We start from the raw sequence: 8,411 nt of genomic DNA, 5'->3' as shown, positions 1-8,411 counted from the left end.
TTTGAAAGATCTAGTCCTGGACTATTGCACGGGCCTGCGAGAAAACACCTCAAAAAAGAGAGAGGTGCAGCAGCCCTCTATCATAAGGAACAAAAATCAGTGGTAAATAGAGACCAAAACCCTTAAGAAAACACAGAAAGTCATTTACAACAAGAGGGTCCTAGGAGAAGGGTTTAAAACCCTGCCCTACGGATTTTAAAATGGATACGAGGTGGAAACACCCCTTTTCTGCAATTCTCGCGGGGCCTAGCAACTGTGGGAAAAGTTACTTTATAAAAAATGTGTTGGATAATGCCAAACAAAACATTGTCTGTTATGCCTGAGAATATTGGATAACCTGGCTATAAAAAGCATTGCAAGATACACATGTCTGGGCTTGTTGAAACACATTTTGAGCAAGGCTAGGCATGCCCAAGAATTTAAATGTATTTTTTACAAAATTCATCACCATCCGGTCGTTTTGCACTAAGTCGTTAGAATACAATTTTAAAATCCGGTCAAAAGATAAACACTTGCTCCGCTGATGTAAGAAAAACACTCGGTGATAGTCGCAGGCGACAGAGCGGGGGTCTTGTAATTGTCTATTGTGAAACACAATGCCTGGGGCATTTTTGTTTAAAAATTTCATAACGCTTTTAGGAAACAACATGCTCTTCGGGGGGTGCCCGTATGAGTCTAAAAGCTCTCCACGTTACGCTCCGCCAGACACAAGGCAAGCCAGTGTTCACCAGGCTGGTTGTGTGGATGTGCAATACAAACCTAGGGGTCTCTGAGACAGCTTGTCGCCAGGGAGCCAAATCACAAGGGAACACATCTAAGAAATTCTTTTTTGTGTAAGGCACCTTGATAAGACACACGAGAGCTGCACGGTGTCCATGTTCACATATAGTCAAGCAGAACGTCTCTCCTCTGATTTCTCTCTATGATGTTGTCAAAAACCCCATGCACGATCAGATTGACGGTGATGGTTAAAGCCTTCCCAAAACGTATTTCTGCTCTCAGGTTCCCGGTTTTAATCAGGGAATAGCCATCGGCGCATTCCTGGTCGGGAGACAGGTCAAAGGCAAACAAGATGTAACTCTGTGGAAACTTCTCACGGTCGATTAACAGAGAACGATCTGTCATGTGTTTACCAGCGTCTGTACCAGATTCGTGTATTCTCTCACGCAGCATCCTGCTTCCAAGTCTGGTTGCAGAGGCTTGGTTGGTATCTGTTCACCATCCACATACAAGGCCACAAAATTAATATCATAATGTTTAAAATGAAAGGGATTTTTAGTGTAACTTCCACTCAAGGCATAGGACAAACCCTAGGACAAGCATTTTGGGTAACTGTCCCAAAAAACAGGTTCTCCTGGTTATTGACCCTGCTGCCCATGGGGATGCTGAACACTTTCATTCCCACACAGTCCACGGGATATTTAGCATTTGTGGTAAGCAGGGACTCCGCGTGCCCCAGACGAACGCTCAGGGCCACCCGTACTTTCTTCACAAAAAGCGATGCTGATACAATGCGCAATTTAAAGCCTTCGGCTGCACTGCCCATTAAACAGAAAGCGTCTTTACTGCGCGTCAGTTTAATTTTCACATCCACTCCGTTCAACAAATGAGACGTATCTGTTCTGATCTGTCTTTATTTCAATGGTAATGGTATCGATGTGGTGTTTTCTGACAGGAACGTGATGAGGTTTATCGTAGGTGATGGTGACAAACTCATTGTTCCTTCCTCAGACAGGGACACAGCATAACAGGGGAACAGAAAAGTCCCTCACAAACTGGTGTTCTACAATACCTGTGTGCAGATACAAGGACTTAACCCCCCCTGTGATGTCTGCCCAGAAGGGGAATTTTTGGACGCTGCGCTTGGGGCCCAAACCTAGAATGTTAGCTAGCTCCCTGCTGGTAGAAAACATAAAAGTAAAATCAGCGGATTTAAGGCTAACTTTTCTACCCACAGGGTCATAGCTCGTCCTCCCCCACCTCAGGCGGTGGGGGAGGACGAGCCACGGTACTGTTCATATGATCCAATCATTCGGGTATGGACGAGTAATAACCTCGTCGTAGGATAAAACTCTATGCCATATCTTCAAAGGTGATTTCAAAAGGGGTGTTCTCGCGGATAGTGTTCCAGCTGTGCGGGTGTTGTATTTCCACTAACCTCACCTTCCAGGCACCCGGGAGACCCAAGGGCTTAATTAGCTGTATTGTAAAGTTCGAGCTGGTGTTTTGAGGAAAAACTGCAGAGCTGGCATTGCTGGGCAAAGTCATGTAACACCTGCCGTCGCTCATTTTTCTCTCCCTCAGTCTTTGCAGGAGGAATCTTTTTGTTTGTTTGTGTCTAAACGTCAGAATTGAGAAGCTTCCACCCAGCTGGTAAACTTATCGTCCCCGTCCCCCCGGCAAACCATTTCACCAGTAGCTGCTTTTTTCTCCCTTTTCCTTTCTCCGCTAGAACTTTTTCGATCCGGCAAATCCTGTCTCCTTTGGGGTTTACTTTTTGTAAATCTTCAGGGTAAAAAGATCCAGTAACTGTCTCACCCTCGTAATCTTTTAATCGGTATACAGGTCTTGGGCTCCTGGTTCAGGCTTCATCCACTATAAATATCTCATTGGTAAACGTCTGTTCACAACCTTTTTCAAAAGCTCCTTTGGTTTTAGATAGTCTCACGTGGTCGCCTTTTCTAAAAGGGGCAACAACCGGTTTTATTTTAAAACCGTCTCTATCAACCGGTTTCCATATCTTCAGAGAATTGGAAGGGTTAACATCGGCGGGTCTGGTACGTAGAGTTCTGTAAAAGCTCTGGTTGTGACTCTTCATAAAGTCAGGTAACAGGTCAAGGTGGCGAAAGGCGTTATGGGCTGTAAAATATCGCCACATCCTCCGCATCTTTTTCAAGTTCTGTTAAATGGCTCCACAACCCCTGCTTTGACTCCATTATCAGTAACAAAATGCGTTAACGCCGTGCCGTTTCAACAATCTGCTAAAAGGTCTGTTTCAAAATTCTTTCCACCGATTAGTTTGTCATTTTTGAGGCACGCGACCTTGGCTAAAAATAGCTTCAAAGGCCTTGGAGACCTCACCACTCATCTTGTCTTTTAGGCCTAAGGCCCAGGCATATTTGGATAGAACGTCTATCACTGTTAAGATGTACTTAAAACCGCTGTTGTGTTTGGAGAACCAGTGCATACGGACCAAATCTGCCTGCCATTGCGCGTCCACATCTGAAAGAACGGTCTTGGTTCTTTTAAAACGTATTCGAGCTGGTTTGTGTAAAGTGTAAGCATCCTGGTGTGAAAGCCAAGCTCCTACCTGTCTTCTATTTAAGAAGTCAAGAAACCAAAAGTTTTATGATGCTTTTTGGCCACTTGAAAAAGAAGATTGACCCCGTCAAAGCCCCCAACTTTCCTGGGGGTTTAACAGATTTTCTTTAACAGAGCCGTCTGCGGAGACATGACTCTTCCTGGGACCGTCTTTTACGAACACAAGTATGGAGGGGGACACGTTCATTCTGACACATTTAAATAAGTTTTATTAATCGCCTGGTTTAACACAATCTTTTACAGCCGCCTGAAACAAAGGACGCCATGACCCCTACCATGAGGGAGTCTGAGCTGGTTCATTCTTCCATTTTTGTCCTTTTCTGGATTTTCCTCTTGAGATCTGGGTCTCAGACAGGAGCAAAAACAGCTGATGCGCGATGGATTTACTCCCACAGGGCTACCGATGTGCAACTTCTCAAAGGCCTCTAGAAAGGCATCGTCGAGCTGTTGAGAGATTTTCAGACAAAAAACAGTGTAAGCACCCCACTGCCTGTTTTTAGATTTATGCAATGCCAGGTCGATTCCGAACCCCATTACACCCCCATGATCGACAGTCGCTTCTTAATCATTCATTTACCTGAGCGCCATCTTTCCCGTTCACCTTGTGACTCCCCCAAGCCACAATCGCCTTCCAACTTTAGGGCATGGACAATGAGAGGCTGTCACACTCACTGGGGTGCCTCACAAAGGTTTGGATTTTGGGGTCAGGTTCCGACGTAGCCATCAACGGTTGAGTCAAAGGGCCCTCCTCGGAACTGTCACTGCTGTAGCGCTTTCTCCACACAACTCCAAAGGTCCTCGGAGCGAAAACAAAATCTGAAGGTCTCACGGGGGTGGTAAAGGAGTCCATGTTTCCTCTCAGCCTTTCCACAATTTCTAAAACATGTCTTCTTGGTAAGAGATGGCTTCCTCTGCCCAGCGCTGGGACTTGTGGGGTGATGGTGCTGCACTCTGATTGGCAGAGGGCGTTGGGAGGAGTTCTTAGAGGGGTCACATGACCCTCTTCTGGACGGTTCACCCAATCCGAGAACCTGCCCCATTTTGGTCAAATCTCTTCTCAGGGCGGTCCTCTGCAGCCAAAACCCATCGCGATTGGTAGAAGGTGGTGGGAGGAGTTCTTAGAGGGGTCACACGAAGCACTTCCAGACGGGTCACCCCACCCCGGAACTCCCCATGATTGGTCAAACCTCCTCTCGGGGTGGTTTCCAGTGGCTGAAACCCCTCCTGATTGGTAGAGGGCGGTGGGAGGAATTCTTAGAGGGGTCACACAAACCACTTCCAGACAGATCACCCCACCCCGGAACTCCCCATGATTGGTCAAACCTCCTCTCGGGGTGGTTTCCAGTGGCTGAAACCCCTCCTGATTGGTAGAGGGCGGTGGGAGGAATTCTTAGAGGGGTCACACAAACCACTTCCAGAGAGGTCATCCTGCCCTGGAACTCCCCATAATTGGTCAAACCTCCTCTCGGGGTGGTTTCCAGTGGCTGAAACCCCTCCTGATTGGTAGAGGGTGGTGGGAGGAATTCTTAGAGGGGTCACACGAACCACTTCCAGACAGGTCATCCTGCCCCGGAACTCCCCCTGATTGGTCAAATCTTCTCTTGGGGCGTTCCTATCAGGGCGAAACCTATCCCGATTGGTAGAGGACAATGGGAGGAGTTCTTAGAGGGGTCACATGACACACCTTGCTTCCGGTCATTTGTCCGCCTTGACCCTGGAAGTAATACCTCATGGCTTGGGACTTCCAGTGACCGGTGGGCAAGGCTTACGAGGGCCAAGGGTGGGGTTAACGTTTGATTGACGGTAGGGCCCTTATACTACTGGAGCGCCTTCTTCTGTTTGTCTCCGTTCCGCTTCAGTCCCCAAGCACTCGGCCAGGACAGATGTCACTTATGACCTCCGTTGCCACCAGCTGGACAGAGGGACTTGGGTCTTTCTTGAGGACCTGGAGAGCTGAAATGACACAGGACAACATGTTAGTATACAGACTGTCAAATGACAGCTAAGCGTGATCACAGAATCTTGAAGTACCAGAGCAGAATGATCACATGGTAAAATGTGAAACTAGGCTCAGTCCTTCTATTGGGGTGGAAAATACATGAGAGATGAATATGCCTCACTTTTCATCTTGTCACCTGTGCCGGAAATAGCTGGAGACTTACTACCTCTGAATACCACGCTACAGAAGCTCTCCAATACAAAGAAAGCTTTAGCTTCCTCCATTGGCTCCCTTCCATGCTCCCAACAAGCGGGGAGACCCTGACTCGACCAGAAAGTCATCCACTCTGCTGTAAATGGAAGAAGGTCCATTGTTTCAATAGCTTCCACTTTTAAGTTTATTTTCCATCTCTATTCAAGAGCCACTGTCTGAGCTCCAATAACCCTGGAATTGAACAGAGGCCAGGTCCAAGCTGCTTTGTGCAGGATGCAGGGCACCTACTGGAAGAAAAATTGCTGGTGGGAAATTTGGGGTAGCAGAAAGTGGCTACAATTTCTCCTCACCTGGGGAGTCCACAGAGAGCCAATAAAGCCCAAAGAGTGGATAGCACTGGCTGCGGAGGGGGCCTTGCCAGGACAACCAGGAGATGCACGGACTCACATCACACCCTCTGCAGCTTCCTCCTTCAGGGGAAATTAAAGCTGACTTTCTACTGGGCAAGAGTGAATTTGTCCTTTGACGTGTGGCTGATGCACTTTGCACCAGTGCTATCGGTTACAGCTGCTTGTCAGCTAAATTCCTTTAGAACTCACGGATGAGCAGAACTTCAGCTGTATTTATTACTTACACATCAGCAGATGGTCCAGGTCCAGCCATTTCATACGCTGCCTGTCTGTGTGTTCCAGGATGATGCCTAAATACGCAATGGAAAACAAACAACAACAATAAAACCTTCCCTTGTTGAGTGCAAAGTGATATTAGCAGCCCCTAGACAGGTCTTTGGCCTCTCCTACTGTGGGCCTAAGGGTGAGCTGTGGGCAAGAGGATGCTAGTGCAGTTTAGAGTGCACACTGAAGAGAATGAGAAAGACTTTTTTTTTTTTTAAGAATCTTTACACAAAACCCATTTGCTTTAAAGAGTCTGTGTTCCTCTTGCCACTGCTGTCAGTTATTGGAGACATACTAAGCTAGTGTCTTGGTCTAGTGGTCTGAGCAAAGGACTGGGGCCAGGAATAAGTGAGTTCTAAGCAGGGATCCCACAAGGTGACTGATAGGTGAGACTTAGGGCACAACGCCTGCCTGTCTCACCTGGGTATGCTTGGGAGAAGAGGGCACAGGGCCAAAGCGGAGGAACCTTTTGCCTCCTTGACAAGGTGGTGTGGCCAGGAACCTGAAACAGCAGGCGCTGAGGGCAGGTGGGCTGCATGCCTCCCAATGATGAAGTAGTAGTGAAGAGCACTGAGCAACACTGTGGGTGGGTCTGCACTTTGGGCGAGGGAGATCACTCCCAGTTCAATGGGACAGGCCCACTCTAGCTCGGACAGCGCTCGCATGCTAAAATTAGAATGTAGGTAAAGCAGCACGAGCAGTGGGAGGAGCTAGCCACCTTGAGAATCGACTTTGGGGTTTGGATGGGATCATACTTGGGGTGCTTAAACTTCCTGCTGCTCCTGCCATCGCAGCTACTCTCTATTTTTGGCACTCAGGGCTAGTGCGGGTATGTCTCATCAAGCTGGGAATTAGACCCCCAGCTCCAAGTGTAAACATGCCCTACGAGACAGTGTCCCAGCCTTTACTTCTAAATGACTGCACCATGCTTTCCCTGCAACAATCCCAAAGCACTTTATAGCAAGTCATGATTTCCTCCGACCACCACACTGGAGAGGTAGGGATATTAACATCCCCATTTATGGATGGGAAGCTGAGGCACAGAGAGATTAATGGCTGCACAGTGGGATTTTCTTCTCTCTCCCTCAATGGGAATACCAAAAGGGACACTGGGCATCATCTCTCACCAGCTAACTTGGCTGCAACTGCCCGCATCTCTTCCCAGCTGCTACAGAAGTACGTGATGGTGCTTTTGTACAAGTTCTCCAGCAGCTCGGCATTCTCTTTGGCCTAGAGGAAATCAGGGACACATGAGCTCTCTCTGGCTAGAAGTGCCCTTTGACTGCCAGCACATGCTTTTACGAGCCACAGGTAAATCAGAGAAAGAACAGGTGACTGGGTGGACGTGGGAAAAATGGGGATCTGTGGCAGATTTACATTTTCCATCACCCTCAGTCATATATCCCACTCTGACCGTTATTTCCATTACCCATCACACATCTCTACACCACCACACGCCACTCCAGTCAAGAATCTCAGACACTTCAACAGCTCACTCACAAGGTGTCTGCAAATGTCCACCTGGAGCTCCTCAGGCTTCAGCTCAGCTGTGCTATCAAGGTGTTCATTCACTGCAGTTTGGAGCCTCTTCAGTCCCAAAAACGGGACACAGAGGTGAAACGTAGCTCTGCATTCCTGAAAAAAAGAAAGCATGTCACACCATTTAATTGTTCCCTACTGAGTGCTATGGTCATTCAAAGGGAACTCATCTGCTTGACTGCTCATCTATTCCAGGATAAAAAGGGATTCATCTGGATGTAATTGGCAGAAAACATGCAGGAATGACTAATAGAGGGGAGAGCTTCCACTGCAACCTGGAGGTAGCATCAATGTCTTTTTGGAACAGATCTACCTATGAAAGCTGCTTCACCAGGTCTCTCTTCTGTTCTGGGGAGGCAGGGGCCTGGGGTGCAGAGACAGACAGGAATAGAGAGCTGTCGGGCTCAGACCCATGACCTATCCTGGATTCTGGTGAGGCAGCCATGGAGCAACCTGGCGGGAACTGACTCAGCAGGAGGGCAATGAACAGAGGGGAGAATTTGGGCCTCCACAGCAGGCAGGAATAGCAGATCTCCCCTGGCATTGGGAGGAAGATTCCTTTGGCTTAGTAAATAAGTCACTCTCGGTCTTACCACTGAAACCCTGGGGTTCGGGTCTTGCAGGTGCAGCAGAAGTGTGACCCAGCTCTGTCTAACCTGCTCGGCGAAATAGCCCTTCCATTTTCTTTTGGTCAGGCGGGCCAGGATGCCAAATAGGACAAAGGA

At 48.0% G+C, this 8,411-nt stretch overlaps 1 long non-coding RNA gene across 1 annotated transcript; it reads right to left on the bottom strand.

Moving 5' to 3' along the window:
* Positions 1-4,978: 4,978 nt before the first annotated feature.
* Positions 4,979-7,345, bottom strand: LOC142069612 (uncharacterized). Its single transcript, XR_012665537.1, has 3 exons — positions 7,275-7,345; positions 6,108-6,173; positions 4,979-5,274 (listed from the first exon to the last, which is right to left on the bottom strand). It is a non-coding gene; the product is annotated as an uncharacterized LOC142069612 (long non-coding RNA).
* Positions 7,346-8,411: the final 1,066 nt, after the last annotated feature.

Source organism: Caretta caretta, chromosome 20, assembly GCF_965140235.1.
Source record: "Caretta caretta isolate rCarCar2 chromosome 20, rCarCar1.hap1, whole genome shotgun sequence".
Taxonomy (NCBI): domain Eukaryota; kingdom Metazoa; phylum Chordata; order Testudines; family Cheloniidae; genus Caretta; species Caretta caretta.
This window is presented reverse-complemented; position numbering and strand designations above follow the sequence as displayed.